The following is a 21,708-nucleotide window of genomic DNA, read 5'->3' as shown; positions in this document are numbered from 1 at the left end:
AAGATGCAAATCTCTCCTCAGACCAAACAAAGCAGAGATTTTCAAATTGCAGAGGTGCCACAGAAAAGGCTGAATTCTCAAGCATAGTGAGCTTAGACTTTATAGCTAAAATAGAAATTTCAGCTTTTAGAGCTGAAATAGAAGGTCAGAGCATTAACAAAACATTAGAACCTCACATTTAAAAATTAGTATGAGAAGTTTTTGTTATTGTGCTAAGACCCTTACACGCATGATTTCTTCTAGCCAATACAGGCACAGATTCAACAAAGATGGTGCCTTTTGTGAAAGGCATATATATTGTGAAAACAGAATATTCACCTTGTCTTCTGACATTGTAAAGACCACCCACATTTGCACAGATGCTGCTGCTGTAGTACTTTCAGGCAAGGCCAAGGCTTTTGAAAAGCGGGTCGTGGCCCAGTGATCAATGAAGAACTCAGGGACATCCCAAAACTCAGGACTATAAGGTAGGAGAAAGACATTAACCCCTGGCCTGAGAATGAGATTAGAACCCTAATATGCCTCCCGTTAGACTTAATTCAGAGCAAGACTGAACCCCAGTGAGCCAGTCATGAATGGGAATCACCATACTTTCCCTTTCCCACTCACCTTTACCACTACCTGCCAGATATTCAAATGAATTCAATCGTAAAGAGATTCTCCCCTTTAACTCTTTTTCTTTTTGTGCTAATTAACATTTAGATTTTTTTTTTTCTCACAATACATAAATGTACTTGTTTCTTGAGGCCCATCTAGAAAAATCAAAATTCAGCCAAGGCATCAACATATCATAGGAACTGTTTCCCAATTTCCATGGCAGAGGATAGCACATGGAAAATTCTTAGGAGCTGTAAGCAATTCAGATAAAAGGCTAAAAAGAGGGAGGCTGGATTCATATATTCCTCTTTGAACCTAAAGGCACACAGTTGAGTTAATCCTACTTCTTTGTCATCGCATGCTATCTCCACAGGCTAACAGAAGCTCTCATCCTTGTTTAATGTATTTTTTCTCTTCACCCCCATCCCCATTCCCATTTTCCTTCCTCCTGTAGAGGAACTCATTCCATTTTGTTTAATGTATACCAGGTATATATGTATCTCTAAAAAACTGGAATATTTGCTTGCATCTTTATACATTTTAATCCAGGTAAATGATACTACGTCATTGCTCAAATTCCATTTCTTATTTTTTTTCACTCAGCACTGAATTTCTAGATGTATTCATGTTGCTGCATGTATATTTAAGTTATTACTTCTGACTGCAGTGGAATATTCTAATGCATTCTTCCAGTGTGTCCTTTATCCATTTTCTAGTTATAAGCACTTAGTTGCCGGCTACCACAAAGATGGATTGAGTATTCTACTATATATGATGGGTTTCTCTGGAGTAAATAAACAGGAGTGCACATTTTGGCTCAAAGAGTATACACAGATCAACTTTCCCTCTATGCTGCCAGATTGCTTTTCCAAATAGCTGTGCCAGTCTGGACTCGCTTGGGAAGTGTTAAATGTATTCCTTTTGTTGTTTACTTTTGCTTTTGTTTTTGAGACAAGGTCATACTGTCACCCAGGCTGGAATACAGTGGTGCAAATGTAGTTCATCCAGCCTCACCATCCCAGACTCCAGCGATCCCCTATCTCAGCCTCCTGCTTCAGTCTCCCTAGTAGCTGGGACCACAGGCATGCACCACCACACCTGGCTAATTTTTTTATTTTTTGTAGAGACAGAGTCTTGTTGTGTTGCCCAGCCTGGTCTTTAACTCCTAGGCTGAGCAATCCTCCTGCCTTGGTCTCCCAAAGTGCTGGGATTACAGGCATGAGCCACTCTGCCCAGACAAGAGTGTATTCTTAACCAGCATTTGTATCATCCAACCTTCTACTTACTGTCAATCTGATCTGTGTAAATTAGGAATTTTAAAATTATCATTTATCTAATTGTAACCATAATAGGTTCATTTGCCTGATATGCAGTGAGTCAATAAACTGAGACACTTGGGATACAGCACAGAAAGAGTTTAATAATTGTAGGGCAGCTGAATGAGGAGAGAAGAGGAAACTTCAACTATGTCTTCCCAAGAGTTCTGGGGTTGTTTTTAAGAGGTATTAATGGGGATTGAAGTGTGGGAATCACTGATTAGACGAGAAGCTCAGAGTGATACCTTGGGACAGGAAGATGAAGAAACCACATTTTTTGGTTCTGAGTCTGTTTCTGGGTGGGTGGGCAGTCTTCACACTGGTTGGCCTCAGACCTGCTGGAATTTGAAAACGCCATAAGCTCTTGAGCAAGAAGCTGCTATCATTCTAGCATCAGAAATTCTGTCTATAGGCACAATGCGGGAGCAGGTACCAGGTGGCCAGCATCCTAAATGACTCTCAGCAGCTGCAGAGAAGTGAGTCAAAGTGCACCAGTGCACTGTGAATAATGCCTAACTATAATTCTGCCTAAAGCCTGGCTTGTAATTCTTGTTAACTCAGTGAGAGTGGTTCCATAACTACTATTGAACTTGACATCTATCTATCTATCTACCTACCTACCTACCTACCTACCTACCTACCTACCTACCTATCTATCTATATGTTGGAGACAGGGTCTCACTCTGTCACCCAGGCTGGAGTGCAGTGGTGCAATCTTGGCTCACTGCAATCTCCATCTCCTGGGCTCAAGTGATCCTCCCACCTCAGCCTCCAGAGTAGCTGAGAACACAGGTGTGCTCTCATGCCCATCTAATTTTTTGGTTTTTGTAGAGATGAGATTTCACCATGTTGCATAGGCTGGTCTTAAACTCCTGGGCTCAAGTGACCTGCCCTTTTGGCCTAATAAAATGCTGGTATTTCAAGTGTGAGGCACTGTGGCCTCATCCCTTTTTACACATGCTAACAATTTGGGTTTCCACTTCTATGACTTACCAATTCATATATTTCCCCCATTTTTCTTTTTCTTTTTTTTTTTTTTTTTTTTTTTGAGAGAGAGTATTGCTCTGTCACTCAGGCTGGAGTGCAGTGGCGTGATCTTGGCTCGCTGAAAGCTCCGCCTCCCAGGTTCACACCATTCTCCTGCCTTAGCCTCTGGAGTAGCTGGGACTACAGGGGCCCGCCACCACGCCCAGCTAATTTTTTGTATTTTTAGTAGAGACGGAGTTTCACCGTGTCAGCCAGGATGGTCTCCATCTCCTGACCTCGTGATCCGCCCGCCGCGGCCTCCCAAAGTGCTGGGATTACAGGCGTGAGCCACCGCACCTGGCCTTTTCCCCCATTTTTCTACTTGTTTTCCATCTTGTTCTCCTTGATTTACAGGTATTGCTCATGAAATCTATATCAGGTTGTCCAATCTTTTGGCTTCCCTGGGCCACACTGGAAGAAGAATTGTTTTGGCCTACACATAAAATACATTAACACCAACAATTGCTGATGAGCTAAAAAAATAAAAACAAAAATAAAAAATAAAAATAAAAAATCACAAAACATCTCATGTTTTAGGAAAGTTTATGAATTTGTGTTGGCCTGAATTCAAAGCTGTCCTGGGCCACATGCAGCCCATGGACCACAGGTTGGACAAGCTTGCTCTAGATAGTAATCTCTTGACATTCTTAGACATTTGCTGGAGTGCAGAAAACGATTCTGTAAAACATGGTACTTGGGCATGCTGAGTGCTTTTGAAAATTGAAAGGCCGCAGAATCAAATAAGTCTCAGAATCAATTTAAACTTGTCTTGGGTTCCCCGCCCCCAGCACAGGGAAAGACTCTCTGGAATTTCCTTATCTGACCAAGAGGCCTTCTTAACAACAACAACAACAACAAAAGTAAAACAAGAAATCTGTCTCTCTCTTTCTGTCTCTCTCTCTCTCTCTCTCTCACACACACACACACACACACACACACAAATTGCCTTCTCTCCCCCACCCTCCACACCGCCCTTACCTCCTTACCTATTATGGAGAAGACAGAAGAATGCAACCACACCTGGATGGACTTTTCCACAAGATAATGCCTGCTTCTCAGGCTCATTCAAATTCCAAAGGGAATTATTTACAAGTTAATTTCTGCCTTGGGTCCATTCATTCTCCCTAATAATTATTTACTGCCCCTCAGAAGAATTGTCTGTATTTCCCCATCTCCCCCTTCCCCTATGAAGAAGGATATAGAAGCATCTGTACTCTATGGCATGGTGGGTAATTACTCTGTGATTCCCTCCCCCGCCCCCCATACACATTAATATATTTGGATGCCTTTTCTCCTATTAATCTGGGACTTTTGTCAGCTGATTTTCAGGGAACCTTCAGAGAGCAAAGGGAAGGTTTGCCTTGGCCCCTAAAAGTTGCAACCGTCCACGGTCTGTCATCACCTTTTAATTTTATGGTGTCCTCTGTTGAAGAGAAATCTAATTGTGCTACAGTCAAAGCTATGTTTTTCTCCTCTTTTAGTGCATTTTGATCCTGCTGAAATAAGGTATTCCAATCCTAACTCACAAACATATCCTTCCATATTTTCTTTATAAGATTTTAGCTTCACCTCTCACTTTTAGGTCTTCAGTTCATTTAAACTTTATTTTCATATATGGTATGAGCTAGGAATTCAAATGTATTTTTCTCCACCTAGTGATTCTGTTTTCCTCAGTACCATCTACTAATGATCTATTCTTTCCTCATGATGAGATACCACCTCTATCATACGCTGACTTCACATTAATATGTGAGATATTCTGAGTTCCTTTTCTCTTTCATTGGCAGTTTCTATTTCCATGACAAACTTCACTTTTTAGTTTTGATTGCTCATATCTTCTAAAGTATCCCTCTTTCTCTTCTTCTGCAAATTTGTCTTTTCATGTACCTTTATTTTTCTATATAATTTTAGAATCAATTTATCAAAAGCTCCAAAATAATTTTATCAGAAAATTTGTTAAAAAGACTTTGAATGCATTCCTTAATTTAAAAGGAGCTATCATCTTTAAAATTTTACAGCTCCCCATAAATGAGCATGGTATATGGTACTATTGATACAGGAGCTAAAAGAAATTATTTAGGCAGATAGTGAACGTAAGAGAGTCCTTGGCAGAGCTTCCCTTTTAACAAAAAGCAGCCCCCAAAATCATTTCTTTTCTAACAAAGAGCAGCCTGAAAGATCAAGCTTCAGACATAGATAAGGACGGTGGAAGCTTGCACGGGTGAATGTCAGCAGCTGCGCCAATAGAGAAGGGCTACCTGAGGGCCAGGTGTGTTAACATGGAGGCTCCATTTTCCCTTTTCTTTGTCACCACGTGTACAGTAAAGGAAGAGGCAACATGGCACCAGCCAGTTAGAGAACCCATCTGCATAATAAAAGATTAGCGTGGGGTGGCCAGATTTTCACATGCTTTGTAAATGGCACACCTAGTCTGAACCAGTTCTCCAAATGTATTTGATACGGAATCAAATTTTAAATTAAAACGTTTATCTACAATAAAAGAAATGGACTGGTTAGCCAGTTTTTAACATTTTGTGCTAATGGCACACTTGGTCTGACCAATCTTTCGTGCTCTGTGTAAATCAGACACTCCTTCTCAAGCTCACCTATAAAACCTCTTGCATTTTGCTGTAGACCAGAAAATCGCTTGGGACCCCTCTCTGCAGGAGAGAGCTTTTTTCTTTCTTTTGCCTATTGAACCTCTGCTCTTAACCTCACTCCCCTTGTGCGTCCGCATCCTTGATTTCCTTGGCATGAGACAATGAACCTTGGGTATTACCTCAGACAAATGATGTCACTTCACTATCTTATAATATCTTCTTTTGTGCCTTTCAATAAATTTCTCCTAAAATATTCTCCATAAAAGTCTTGTGCATTCTTTATCCTATTAACTCCTAGATCTTTTATAATTTTTTTGCTAATGAATGTGATCTTATTTGCTATTATCTAGTCAATTTCTTTTATTGTAGATAAACATTTTAATTTAAAATTTGTTTCTGTATCAAATACATTTGAATAACTTTATTAATTTGAATAGTTTATCTATGGATTATGTCAGGTTTTTTTCTATCAATGAGTATGTCATCTATAATCAATGGTTTTTGTTTTGTTTTGTTTTTGAGACAGAGTCTTACTCTGTTGCCCCGGCTGGAGGGCAAGGGCATGGTTTCGGCTCACTGCAACCTCCACCTCCCGGGTTCAAGCAATTCTCTTGCCTCAGTCTCCCGAGTAACTGGGATTACAGGCGTGCACCACCATGTCTGGCTAATTTCTGTGTTTTCAGTAGAGACGGGGTTTCCCCATGTTGGCCAGGCTGATCTCAAACTCCTGACCTCAGGTGATCTGCCCATTTCGGCCTCCCAAAGTACTGGGATTACAAGTGTGAGCCACTGCACCCAACCATCAATGGTTTACTTCTTATACTTTCATTTCTTTTGTCTTGTGGCACTGTCCAGGACCATAATGGATGGATATACAGGCTGACATATGACAATTGGCTTGAGTTGTTTGATGATATTCACCAGATCTTCTATATTTTGCTATTTTATGGACATTATTTTCAATTTCTGGGGTAAGTATAATGAATTCTCTAACTATAAATTGTTAATTTAACTACTTATCCACACAGTTCTGTCTGTGATTGTTTTCTATATTTTAACTATATGTTGTTTGGTGTATATTCCTACTGGTTCATATCTCCTTAGCCCTTTGTTCCTTTTACCAGTATATATATTTCATACCTTTATGATTTTTCTCTTTTATCTTCCAAAAAACATGAAATTATTGGAATATTTGCAAGAGCTGAGTTTTAAAATGATCTAGACTAATTTGTGTGTGTAATTTCATTTATTTGATATTTATAAGACCACTCAGCTGTTCTATATCTTCCTGAGTTAATTTTGGTCAACTTTTGCTTTTGTTTTTTAGTAGACTTTATTTTTGGAGCAGTTTTAGGTTCACAGCAAAGTTGAGCAGAAGGTACAGAGATTTCCCATATACTCCCCATACATGCTGATATGGTTTGGATACTTAGGCCCTCCAAATCTCATATTGAAATATGACCCCATATGTGGAGATGGACCAAGTGGGAAGTGTTTGGGTGACGGCGGAAGATCCTTCATGAATGGCTTAGTACTTTCTTCACAGTAATGAGGGAGTTCTCACTCTATTAGTTTGCAGGAGAACTGGTAGTGAGAGAGCCTTGGCACCTCCTCTCTCTTGCCCCTTCTCTGACCACGTGACACACCTGCTCCCCTTTTGCTTTCTGCCATGAGTAAAAGCTTCCTGAAGCTTCACTAGAAGCAGATGCTGGTGCCATGCTTCTTGTATAGTCTGCAGAACGATGAGCCAAATAAACCTCTTTTCTTTATAAATTACTCAGCCTCAGGTATTTCTTTATAGCAATGCACAATGGAGTAATACAGGTGTATACTTCCTCTGTGACCAACATCCCCCATCAGAGTGATACAGTTGTTACAACTGATGAACCTACACTGACACACCATCATCACCCAAAAGTTCACAGTTTACATCAGGGTTCACTCACTCTTGGTGTTGTGCATTCTGTGGGTTTGGACAAATGTATATACCATTATAGATTCATACAGAGTAATTTCACTGATTTTTCAATTCTCTGTTCTCTGCCTATTCATGCCTTCCTCTCTCTCACTAACTCCTGGCAACCACTGATCTTTTTACTGTCATCACAGTTTTGTCTTTTCCAGAATGCCATACAGTTGAAATCATACAGTATATAGACTATACAGGTTTTTATGTAGACATGTTTTTTGACTCCTCTGGGCAAATACCAAGGAGCAAGATTGCTGGATCATATGGTAAGACTATGTTTAGTTTTATAAGAGACTGCCAAATTATCTTCCAAAATGGCTGTACCATTTTACATTCTTAAGAGCAAAGAATGAGAGTTCCTGTTACTCTACATCTTCATTGGCATTTGGTGTTCTCAGTGTTGTAGATTTTGGCTGCTCTAATAGGTATATATGGTACCTCATTGTTGGTCTAATTCACATTTTCCTAATACTATATTATATGGAGCATCTTTTCATATGCTTATTTGCCATCTATTTATCTTCTTTGGTGAAGTGACTGTTGACGACTTTGGTATATTTTTTGGTCAAGTTTTTGTTTTCTTATTTTTGAGTTTCAAGAGTTCTTTGTATGTGTTGGATAGTAGTCCTTTATCAGCTGTTTTTTGCAAATAATTTATCTCCATCTGTGGCTTGTCTTCCCATTCTCTTGACAGCATCTTTCACAGTACAGAAACTTTTAATTTTAATGAAATCCAACTTATCAATTCTTTCTTTCATGGATCATGCCTTTGGTCTTGTACCTAAATAGTCGTCTCCAACCCCAAGGTCATCTAGATTTTCTCCTATGCTTATCTTCTAATAGTTTTATAGCTGTGCATTTTACATTTAGGTCTGTGATTCATTCTGAGTGAGTTTTGTGAAAGGTGTAAAGTCTGAGTCTAGATTCATTTTTCTTGCATGTGGACAGTTGTTTCAGTACCATTTGTTGAAAAAACTACCTTTACCCCATTGAATTGCTTTTGCTCTTTTGTCAGAGATCAGTTAACTATATTTATGTGGGTCAAATTCTAGGCTCTCTATTCTGTTCCAATGATCTATGTGTCTATTCTTTAGCCAATACTACATTGTCTTGATTACTCTAGCTTTACAGTATGTCTTCAAAAATTGTAGAGCCAGTCCTCTACTTTAATTCTTCTTGAATATTAAAGTAGCTGTTTGGCTATTCTGGGCTTTTTCCCTCTAAAAATAAACTTTAAAATCAGTATGTCAATATTCACAGAATAACATACTGGGATTTTGATTGGGATCGCCTTGAATCTATAGATCAAGTTGGGAAGAATTAGAATCTTCATATATATACACACACATATATATGAAGATTCCATATATATACATATACACACACACATATATGTATGTGTATATATATGAAGATTCCAGTTCTTCCCAACTTGATCTATAGATGCATATATATGTATATGTATGCGTGCGTGTATATATATATAGCTTAGGCTTAAGCTATCCTCCTGCCTTAGGCTCCTGAGTAGCTCCAACCACAGGCAAGTGCCACTATGCCCAGCTAGTTATTTTATTTTTTGTAGAAATGGAGTCTTGCTATTTGCCCAGGATGGTTTCAAACCCTCTCCTCAAGTGATCCTCCCACTTTGGCTTCACTTCTCAAAGTGGTGGCATTACAGGCGTGCGCACTGAACCCAGCCTAGAAATGAAATCTTGACAACATTGAGTCTTTCTATCAATGAACATGAAATCTCTCTCCATCTATTTAGTTCTCTGACTTCTTTCATCAGATTTTTGTAGTTTTCTACTATAAATCTTGCAAATATTTTGTTAGATTTATATCTAAGTATTTCATTTTGTGGGGTACCAATATAAATGGTATTATATTTTTAATTTCAAATTCCATTTGTTCATTGCTAGTTTATAAGAAAGTAACTGGCTTTTGTATATTAATCTTACACTCTGCAACCTTGCTATAATTGCTTATTAGTTCCAGGATTCTTTTTCTTTTTCTGTTTCTTTTTCTTTTTCTTTTTGCCTATTCTTGAAGATTTTCTACATAGACCATCATGTCAGCTGCAAACAAAGACAGTTTTATTTCTTCCTTTCTAATCCACATACCTTCTACTTCCTTCTCATATCTTATTGAATTAGCAAAAGCTTACAGTATAATGCTGAAGAGGAGTGGTAAGAGAGAACAGCCCTGCCTTGTTCCCGTTCTTAAATGGAGAGTATCTAGTGTCTACCGTTAAGTATGATGTTCACTGTAGGGTTTTTTCCCAAGGGATAGGGGGTGATATTTAACAAGTTGAGAAAGTTTCCCTGTATTTCTAGTTTGTCTAGAGTTTTTATCACAAATGAGTATTAGATTTTGCCAAATGCATTTTCTACACCTATTGATAGAATTATGTGATTTTTCTTTTTTAGTCTATTGACATAATGGATTACATTAATTGATTTGTAAATGTTGAACCACCCTTGCAAACCTGAGATAAATTCCACTTGGTCATAGTGTATAATTTTTTTTATATATTGTTGGATTCAATTTGCTAATATTCTTTTGAGAATTTTTACATCTATGTTCATGAGAGATATTGGTCTGTAGTTTTTTTGTAATATTTTTCTCTGGTTTCGGTATTAAGTTAATGTTGGCCTCATAAATGAGTTACAAACTATTCTCTCTGTTTTGTCTTTTGAAAGACACTGGTATGATTTGTTCCTTAAATATTTGGTAGAATTCACTTGTGAACCTATCTGAGCTTGGTGCTGTCTGTTTGGAAGGTTGTTAATTATTGATTCAGTTTCTTTAATAGATATAGGCCTATTCAGATTGTTTTTTATCTTCTATGAGTTTTGGCAGATTGTGTCTTTTAAGAAATTGATCTCTTATCAAATTTGTAAGCATAGGCTTGTTCATAGTATTCCTTTATCATCTTTTTGATGTCCATGGGATATTACCTCTTTCATTTCTGATATGAGTAATTTGTGTCCTCTGTATTTTTTTCGTAGTTAGCTTGGATAGAGACCCATTAATTTTATTTATCTTTTTGAAGAACCACTTTTGGTGATTTTCTTTTTTTTTTTTTTTTTAATTATTGAGATGGAGTTTCATTCTTGTTGCCCAGGTTGGAATGCAATGGTGCAGTCTTGGCCTCCTGTGTTCAAGCAGTTCTCCTGCCTCAGCCTCCTGAGTACCTGGGATTACAGGTGCCCACCACACCCAGTTAATTTTTGTATTTTTAGTAGAGACGGGTTTCACCATGTTGGCCAGGCTGGTCTTGAATCCCTGACCTCAGGTGATCCACCCACCTTGGCCTCCCAAAGTGCTGGGATTACAGGCATTAGCCACTGCAGTCAGCCAGTGATTTTCTTTATAATTTTACTTTTTCACATGTTTTGTACAAATTTTTAATTTTACTGATTTCTCCTCTAATTTATATTATTTTTCTTCTGTTTACTTTGGATTTAACTTGCTCTTTTTTTTTTGTTTGTTTCCTAAGGTGAAAGTGTAGAGGACTAACTTTAGATCTTTCTTCTTTTATAATATATGCATTCAGTGCCATAAATTTCCCTCAGCACTGCTTTTGCTCCATTCCACAAATTTTATTGTTGCATTTTCATTTGTTTATAAATTTTAAAATTTCTCTTGAGATTTTTTCTCTGATCCATGTTCTATTTAGAAGCGTGTTGTTTAATCTCCAAGTATTTTGGGATTTTCTAACTATCCTTCCATTATTGAGTTCTAGTTTAATTCCATTGTGTTCTCAGAGTAGATACTATATTATTTCTATTTTTTAAGTTTGTTAAGGTGTGTCTTTTTGGCCCAGAATGTGGTCTGTCTTGGTGGATGTTCAATGTTAGCTTGAGAAGAATGTGTATTCTGTCGTTGATGTCAATTGTATCTAGTAGATTAGTGGTGCTGTTAAGTTCACCTATGTCCTTCCTGATTTTTTTGCCTACTGGATATGTCCATTTCTGATAGAAGGGTGTTAGAATTTCCAATTGTAAGAATGCATTAATTTATGTCTCCTTGTAGTCTTTCAGTTTTGCCTCGCATATTTTGATGCTCTATTATTAAGTGCGTACACATTGAGGATTGTGATATCTTCTTGGAGAATTGACCCCTTTATTATTATGTAATGCTCATCTTTATCCCTGATAACTTTCTTTGCTCTGAACATCTGCTCTGTCTGAAATTAATATAGCTATTCCCACTTTCTTTTGACGAGTGTTAGCATGGTATATCTTTCTCCATCCATTTATTTTTAATCTATATGTGTCTTTATATTTAAAGTGGCTTCCTTGTAGACAACATATAGTAGGGTCTTTTTTTTAATCTATTCTGACAATCTCTGTATTTTAATTGGTGCATTTAGACCACTGACATTCAAAGTGATTATTGATATAGTTAGATTAATACCTACCATATTTGTGACTGTTTTTAATTTGTTGCACTTGTTCTTTGTTCCTATTCTTGTTTTATAGTGTTTTTCTACCTTTTGTGGTTTTAACTGAGCATTTTATATAATTTCATTTTTTCTTCTTTTTTACTTTTTTTAGTGGTTGGCCTAGAATTTACAATACATATATATGGTAACTAATCTATTTATTCACAGCTAATTCAAGTTCACTTTCAAATAACACTGTAGTGTTTCACATGTAGAGCAAGTACCTTATAATAATGAAAATCTTGATTCCTCATTCCCATCCCTTGTATTCATGATGTTATTCATCTCACTTATACATAATGAATACACTGTTGCTATTTCTACTTTGAGCAAACTGTTACATGTCAGATTAATTAAAAACAAGAAAAATAAAAATTTTTATTTTATTTTTGCCAAGTTCTTCTCTGATGCTTTTTCTTTTTTCTCTTTTTTTTTTTTTTTTTTTTTTTTTTTGAGACAAGGTCTCACTCTGTTGCTCAGGCTGGAGCACAGTGACTTGATCATGGCTTACTGCAGCCTTGACCACCCCAGGCTCAGATGATCCTCCCACCTCAGCTTCCTGAGTAGCTGGGACTACAAGCATGTGCCATGACACCCAGCTAATTTTTTGTTTTTTGCAGAGACAGGGTTTTACCATATTGCCCAGGCTGGTCTCTAACTCCTAGGCTCAAGCAATCCTCTCACCTAGGCCTTTCAAAATGTTGGAATTAAAGGCATGAGCCATTGTGCCCAGCTTTGGTTGTTGTTGTTGTTGTTTTTTTTTTTTTTTTTTTTTTGAGACAGTCTTGCTCTGTTCCCCTGGCTGGAGTGCAGTGGCACGATCTCGGTTCACTGCAACCTCCACCTCCCAGGTTCAAGCAATTCTCCTGCCTTAGCCTTCCAAGAAGTAGCTGGCATTACAGGCACACAGCACCACACACAGATAATTTTTGTATTTTTAGTAGAGATGGGGTTTCACCATGTTGGCCAGGCTGGTCTCGAACTCCTGACCTCAGGTATCTGCCTGCCTTGGCCTCCCAAAGTGGTTTTTTTTTTTTTTTTAATGTAGATTTAAGTTTCTGGCCTAACAATTTTCCGTCTCCCTAAAGAATTTCTTTTAACATTTCTTGCAAAGCAGGTCTACTGGCAATAAATTCCCTCAATTTTTGTTAGTGTAAGAAACTATTTCTCTTTGAAGGACAATTTCACAGAATACACAAATCTAGGTAGATGGAGTTTTCTCTCAGAGGACTTTAAACATTTTACTCAATTCTCATCTTACTTGTCTGTTTCTGAGAAGTTTGATGTTATTCTTATTTGCTCCTCAATAGGTAAGATTTTTTTCCTTTGGCTTCTTTCAGGACTTTTTCTTTACTTTTGATTTTCTGTAGTTTGAGTATGATATACCGTGGTGGAGTTTTCTAGGACATTTATCCTGTTTGGTGTTTTCTCAGCTTCCTGGGTCTGTGTTTTTATGTCTTATTAATTTCAGAAAATTCTCAGCCATTATTGCTTCAAATATTTCTTCTGTTCAATTTTCTCTCTCTTCTCCTTCTGAAATTCCCGTTACACATATTTATATCTCTGTAATTGTTCCATAGCTCTTGGATATTTTGTTCTGTTTGTTTCTTCAGTCTTTTTTCTATTTGCTTTTCAGTTTTGGAGATTCCTATTGAAAAATCCTCAAGGTCAGAGATTATTTCCTCCTCTATGTCCAGTCTACTAATAAACCCATCACAGAAAATCTTTATTTCTTTAAAAATGTTTTTCAGCTCTAGCATTTGTTTCTGTCTCTTTTTCAAGATTTTGGTCTCTTTGCTTACATTGCCTAGCTGTTCTTGCATGCTTTTAAATTTATCCGCTAGAGCCCTTAACATGTTAATCATAGTTATTTTTAATTCTCAGTATTATAATTCTAACATCCTGCCATATCTCAGCCTGGTTTTGAGGTTGCTCTGTCTCTTTAAACTGTTTTTTATTTCTTTTTTTTTTTTTTTTTTAAGTAGGTCTTGTAATTTTTTTTGAAAAAGCCAAACATGATGTATTGGGTAAAACGAATTGCCATAAAGAGGGCAAAAAAAAAAAAAAAAAAAGAAAAGAAAGAAAACAATAAAGCATGTCTACAAGATCTAGGAAATAGCCTCAAAAGGGCAAATTTAACAGTTATTGTGCCAAAGAGGAGGTAGAGAGATTGGGGTAGAATATTTATTTAAAGGGATAGTAACAGAATACTTTCCAAACCTGGAGAAAGATATCAATATTCAAGTAAAAGAAGATTATAGAACACCAACCAGATTTAACCCAAAGAAGTCTATGTCAAAGCATTTAATAATCAAACTCCCAAAGGTCAAAGATAAAGAAAGGTGCCTGAAAGCAGCAAGATAAATAAACAAATAACATACAAAGGAGCTCCAATGTTTGGCAGCAGACTTCTCAGTGGAAAATTTATAGACCAGGAACGAGTGGCATGACATATTTAAAATGCTGAGGGAATAAAAACCTGTATTGCAGGATAGCATATCCAGTTTAAAAAAATCCTTCAAACATGAAGGCAAAATAAGGACTTTCCCAGACCTGTTTGCTTCACTGCTGAATTTTATCAAATATTTAAATAAGAACTAATATCAATCTACTGAAACTATTCTGAAAAATAGAGGAGGAGAGAATACTCCCAAACTCATTCTCTGAGGTCAGTATTACTCTGATACCAAGATCAGAAAAAGACACATCAAAAAAAAGGAAAACTACAAGCCAATGTCCCTGATGGACATTGGTGCAAAAACCCTCAACAAAATACCAGCAAACCAAATTTAACAACACATTAAAAAAAAAGATCATTCATCATGACCAACTGGGATTTATCCCAGAGATGCAAGAATGTTTCAACATATGCAAATCAGTCAATGTAATACATCATAGCAACAAAATAAAGGATAAACCATACGATCATTTCAGTTGATCCTGAAAAAGCATTTGATAATATTAAACATCCCTTCAGGATACAAATCCTCAAAAAATAAGTATAGAAGGAACATACTTCAACATAATAAAAGTCATGTATGACACACCCACAACCAGTATTATAATGAATGGCGGGAAAACTGAAAGCCTTTTCTCTAAGATCTGGAACATAACAAGGATGTCCACTTTCACCACTATTATTTTATGTAGTACTGGAAATTCTACCTACAGCAATCAGGCAAGAGAAAGAAATAAAGGGAATCCAAATTGGAACAGAAGAAGTCAGATTATCCTTGTTTGCAGATGATACGATCTTATATTTGGAAAAACCTAGACTCTCCAAAAAAACCTATTAGAACTGATAAATAAATTCAATAAGGTTGCAGAATAAAACTTCATATACAAAAATCAGTAGCATTTCTATATACCAATAGTGAACAATCTGAAAAAGAAATCAAGAAAGTAATCCCATTTACAATAGCTACAAATAAAATAGTACACTTAGGAATAAACTTAAAGAAGTGAAAGATCTCTACAGTGAAAACTATAAGATATTGATGAAAGAAATTGAAGAGGACATACCAAAAAATAAAAAATAAAAATAGGAAGATAGACCATGTTCACAGACTGGAAAACTCCATATTGTTAACATGTTTATACTACCCAAAGCATCTACAGATTCAGTGCAATCACAATCAAAATATCAAGGACATTCATAACAAAAATAGAAAAAAATTATCCTAAAACATATACAGAACCACAGAAGACCCTGAATAGCCAAAGTCATCCTGAGCAAAAAGAAAAATAAAACTGGAGAAATCATATTATCCGACTTCAGATTATACTACAGAGCTAGAGTAACCAAAAAAGCATGACACTGGCATAAAAACCGACACATAGACAATGGAACAGAATAGAGAACCTAGAAATAAATCCATTCATCTACAATGAACTGATTTTCAACAAAGGTATCAAGAACACTCACTGGGGAAATGACAGTCTCTTCAATAAATGGTGCTGGGAAAACTGGATATTCCTATGCAGCAGAATTAAATGAGATCCCTATCTCTAACAAAATAAAATCAAAATGGATTAAAGACTTAAATCTAAGACCTAAAACTATACAACAAATTTTGTATTTGTTGTATACAAATGCAAAAAGAAAGCTTTAAGGAAACTCTGCAGGATATTGGTCAAGGTAAAGATTTCTTGAGTAATACCTCAAAAGCACAGTGAACCAAAGCAAAAATGGACAAATGGGATCGCATCGAGTTGAAAAGCTTCTGCACAGCAAAGGAAACAATCAACAAAATGAAGAGGCAACCCACAGAATGGGAGAGCACATCTGTAAACTAGCCATCTGACAAAGAATACATACTAGAATACATACGGAGCTCAAACAACTCAATAGAAAAAGAAAATCTAGTAATCTTATTTTATTGTATTGTATTGTATTTTTGAGACGGAGTCTCGCTCTGTCGCCCAGGCTGGAGTATAGTGGCGCCATCTCAGCTCACTGCAAGCTCCGCCTCCAGGTTCGCCATTTTCCTGCCTCAGCCTACCGAGTAGCTGGGACTACAGGCACCTGCCACCACGCCCGGCTAATTTTTTGTATTTTTTAGTAGAGACGGGGATTGACTGTGTTAACCAGGATGGTGTTGGTCTCCTGACCTCGTGATCCGCCCGCCTCGGCCTCCCAAAGTGCTGGGATTACAGGCGTGAGTCACCGCGCCTATCCAATAATCTTATTTTAAACGGGCAAAAGATCTGTACACACATTTCTAAAAATAAAAAAACAAAAAAACAAAAAAACATACAAATGATAAACGAGTATATAAGAAGATGCTCAACATCATTGATCATCAGAGAAATGCCAATCAAAACTACAATGAGGTATCATCTCACCCCAGTTAAAATGGTTTATACCAAAAAGACAGGCAATAATAAATGTTGGCAAGGACGTGGAGAAAAGGGATCTAAAAATCAAAACAATTGAACTCCTGGAGATAGAGTAGAAGGATGATTACCAGAGGTTGAGAAGAGTAGTTGGTGTGTAGGGGTGGTGGGGAGGGTATGGTTAATGAGTACGAAATTATAGAGAATGAATAAGATTGAGTATTTGATAGCCCAACAGGGTGGCTACAGTCAACAGTAATTTGTTGTACTTTTAAAATAACTAAGAGTATAATTGGAATGTTTGTAACACAAATAAATGATGAATGATAAATGCTTGAGGAGATAGATACCTCCTTTACCCTGATGTGATAGTTACACTTTGTATGACCGTGTCAAAATATCTCATGTACCTCCATAAATACATACAACTACTATGTACCCATAAAAATAAATAAATGCATGTTATTTCTTATAAAAAAGAAGACTTGCTATAACACTACAGTAATAAAAACAGCATGCTAATCATATAAGAATAGACATATGTATTGATGGAATTGAATAGAGTCCTAAATAACTTACATACAATCAATTGAAGCCTAAATATTAAGTGTCTTTCAAGAGAGAAATGACAGGACGATGACAAAAGGCCAAATGAGCAAGAAAGATTTCTTTTCAGGTGGGAGAGAAGTGAATACATGTAAATGCTGCAAGAGAAAAGTCAATAGAGAAAGTAAACATATAGAAGAAAACTGGAAAAATCAATGAATAACATTTCAGAGAAAGAGGCAGGATAGGAGGATCAAAGGTGGAGAAATTTTACTTAGACTAAAAAGAGAATCCCTGCTCTGAAAATGGCTGTAAAAACAGATTAATTTGAGTTAGGGTCAGATAGCCTTGATAATGTTTTCCAAAGAAGAAGATCTTTCAGATGAGAGAGAAGGCGTATGTGGCACAAGTTTCTAAAGATAAGGAGTTAACAAGGTGGAGAAGAGAGGAAGAATGTTCCAAATGAAGAGAAGATCATGAACAAAATCAGGAAAGAAGAAAACTTAGCATACAGAAGAGCCACAGCTTAAAACCTCAACTATTGCCATAGAAGCCTGGTGAACGATGCAATATGTCTGTGTCTATAATACACATGTAAGTTATTTATATCATGATCAGTGGAAGATTAAAAAGAGAATGCAGGAGATATTCCAATGAGAAGCTCTAATTTGTGACTCTGAAAGTATGATTAACATCCTTGCTCCATAACTATGCAGTAGGATTTCCTTTTTTTTTTTTTTTTAAGAATCTACCAATTATTTTTGAAAGATAAATCCCTTAAAAACTAATGGTTACAAGGGCAGCATGATTTTTTTTAAAATTTTTAATTTCTGTGGGTACATAGTAGGTATCTATACTTATGGGGTACATGAGATGTTTTGATACAGGCAGGCAATGCATAATAATCACTTCATGGAAACTTGGGTGTCCATCCCCTCAAGCATTTATCTTTTGCATTATAAATAATCCAAATCTACTCTTTTAGTTATTTTTAAATGTGCAATTAAATTAGTATTGACTATAGTTCCTCTGTTGTGCTGTCAAACACTAGATCTTATTCATTCTTTCTGTTTTTTTTTTTTTTAACAATTGACCATCCTTACCTCTCCCCCACTCACCCTCACTACCCTTCCCTACCTCTGGTAACCATCCTTCTACTCTCTATCTTTATGCATTCAATTGTTTTGATTTTTAGATCCTACGAATAAGTGAGCACGTGTGATGTTTGTATTTCTGTGCCTGGCTTATTTCACTTAAAAAATGACCTCTAGTTCCATCCATGTTGTTGCAAATGACGGGATCTCATTTGTTTTTATGGCTGAATACTATACACAGTCCACTGTGTATACATACAACATTTTCTTTATCCATCCGTTGATGGACACTTAGGTTGGTTCCAAATCTTGGCTATTGTGAACAGCACTGCAACAAACATGAGAGTGCAGATATCTCTTCAATATACTGATTTCCTTTCTTTTGGGTATATACCCAGCAGTGGGATTGCTGGATCATATGGTAGCTCAGTTTTTAGTTTTTTGAGGAACCTCCAAACTGTTGTCCAAAGTGGTTGTATTAGTTTACCTTTCTACCAACAGTGTAAGATGGTTCCCTTTTCTCCACATCCTCAGCAGTATTTGTTATTGCCTGTCTTTTGGGTATAAGCCATTTTAACTGGGGTGAAATGATACCTCATTGTAGTTTTGATTTACATTTCTCTGATTATCAGTGATGCTGAGCACATTTTCATATGCCTGTTTGAAATTTGTGTGTCTTGTCTGGAGAAATGTCTATAGAGATCTTTTGCCCATTTTTTAATTGGATTTATTAGGTATGTGAACTTAAGCAAGTTATCCCTCAGGCCTTCAAAATCTTCATCCATAAAATGGGGTTAATAGTTATACTCACTTCATAGGTGTTTTGTGAGGGTTAAATGAGACGATGTATGCAAAGTAAGTGTCATAATGTTAGCTACTCTGACAATTGCTATTTTTATTCTTGTGAAGAGTTTCTCCTAGAATGTCATAACCAAAACTTTAACTCAGTGAGCTTGCTTGAAAAGTTTTTGCCACATTTTTTCTGCTTCTTGCTTTGAACAGTAAATGACAATAAATGAATGTGTTTTCATTATATCTTGACTAGATAGCATAACTAACAGCAAAGGCTATGCAAGAAATTATAATTGTCAAAAGCAACCATGAATAGAATGTGGCATTGGAACAGACTGATGAGCTGTGGGACTATTCTAATATAATTTTGAAGTATTTCTTCTTCTGTGGGACAATAACACTCATTAATCTCAGAGACTTCACCAAACAGATCTACTACTTATAATTTCTACATTGACACTAGACTTTGCAGATAAGCCAATACATAGTGAGTTAAAGAGTATTTATGCCAAAGTATTATATGTTGTGTTGTATAAGTAAGGTTGGCAAAATAACTTCATTCTTTAATAACTCCTACAGCCCAGGTTATATATTAAGTCTCATACCTTATGTGTAACTGAGTGATAAAATCTGTCCTGATTTCGATTGCAAGGAGGGGCTGAAGTGTCCGGGCTTGACTTAGCCTTTGAGATGGCCCTGGTATCCTATAACCGTATAAAGAACAGGCCTGGCAGATTGCAAACATTACTGGCTAATTTGGAAGTCACAGAGAAATAGAAAATTTGAAGAACTTATGATATTTTACTTAAAAATGTTTAAAATAATTATTGGTTGAATAATGTTCCAAAATCAGTTTTTTTTTAAACTTTTATTTTAGGTTCAGGGATACATGCGAAGGTTTGTTACATAGCTAAACACATGTTACAGGGGTTTGTCTTACAGATTATTTCATCACTCAGGTATTAAGCCCGGTACCCAATAGTTATCTTTTCTGCTCCACTCCCTGTTCCCACCCTCCCCTCTCAAGTAGACACTAGTGTCTGTTGTTTCCTTCTTTGTGTTCAGAAGTTTTTATCATCTAGCTCCCACTTATAAGTGAGAACATGTGATATTCAGTTTTCTGTTCCTGCATTAGTTTGCTAAGGGTAATGGCCTCCAACTCCATCCATGTTCCTGCAAGAGACATGATCTTGTTCTTTTTTATGGCTGCATAGTATTCCATGGTGTAAATGTATATATATTTGTATCTAATCTGTCATTGATGAGCATTTAAGTTGATTCTATGACTTTGCTATGAATAGTGCTGCAATGAAATTTGCATGCATGTGCTTTTACGGTAGAATGATTTATATTATTCTGGGTATATACTCAGTAATGAGGTTGACAGATCATATGCTAGTTCTGCTTTTAGCTCTTTGAGGAATCATACTGCTTTCCACAATGGTTGAACTAATTTACCTTCCCACCAGCAGTGTATAAGTGTTCCCTTTTCTCTGCAAACTCACCAGCATCTGTTGTTTTTGACGTTTTAATAATAGCCATTCTGACTCAGGAGATAGTATCTCATTGTGGTTTTGATTTGCATTTCTCTAATGTTCAGCGATATTGAGTTTTCTTTTGTATGCTTGTTGGCTACATGTATGTCTTCTTTTGAACAAAATCTTTTTAATATTGAATTTTTGTTAATTGATGTCTAGAAATTAAAATGTTATGTGCATATATATGCATGCATATACACATTACATTTAGAATAAAAAGAAAGAGGAAACAATGTTTAACTCAAATTTCTTTTCTTGAATTCTTTAGCTTTTAAGAATTCTCCATTTGTTTTTACTTGCAGATACCATACTAGTCTTTACCTAATAGGTCTTAAAATATTGTTTAATATTTAACGAGCACAGCGAATTAGAAATTCTGTAGACCACAGAGATTTTACAGGAAATATGGTCAGGTTGTTTTTGCTAACACTTAAATTAGTAGACAGAATGCACCTTGACTTCAGGGATGGTGCCGTCTCTGTATTTTCAGCACCTTGCTCAGTGTCTGGCAAATAGTAGATGAAGGAATAGATGACTGAAGAAATAAATGCATGGTTACATGAATGAAGTGATAATGACAAGAGTGATTAAACAAGATGTTAGCTTTCTGTGGGTCTTAAAACATTTAATGAAAATAATGATTGCCGTGTATTTAACGAAGAATGTACCTGAGAGACGGGACTGAGAGGTCCCACGGTTCTGGACACCAGAAGGTATAAGGCAGTAGCCACTGGATGATTGAGCAGGTTGCCAGGCTGCATATTCAAACCCTTTTATTGAATGTGAATCTCTATGTGTCCATAAGAAGTCATTAATTGAAGAGAATATAACATAATATTTGGTCAGGCTGATTTTTTTTTTCGTATATTCATTTGCTATTTTTTTTCTGTGTTTCTTCCTTGTCAGGAAAGAGGCATTACCATATCAAAGCCTTTAGCCTTCTTGCA

The 21,708-nt window shown here is 36.4% G+C and overlaps 1 long non-coding RNA gene across 1 annotated transcript in view; it reads left to right on the top strand.

The window, feature by feature from the left end:
- The first annotated feature begins 386 nt into the window (after positions 1 to 386).
- LOC104664439 overlaps positions 387 to 21,708 on the top strand; it is a 69,370-nt gene continuing 48,048 nt past the window's right edge. Inside the window, exons 1-2 of the long non-coding RNA XR_748273.2 lie at positions 387 to 467; positions 2,326 to 2,389. This is a non-coding gene — a long non-coding RNA (uncharacterized LOC104664439). The remainder of the gene's footprint in view (positions 468 to 2,325; positions 2,390 to 21,708) is intronic.

This window comes from Rhinopithecus roxellana, chromosome 8 (genome assembly GCF_007565055.1).
Source record: "Rhinopithecus roxellana isolate Shanxi Qingling chromosome 8, ASM756505v1, whole genome shotgun sequence".
Lineage (NCBI taxonomy): Eukaryota > Metazoa > Chordata > Mammalia > Primates > Cercopithecidae > Rhinopithecus > Rhinopithecus roxellana.
This window is presented reverse-complemented; position numbering and strand designations above follow the sequence as displayed.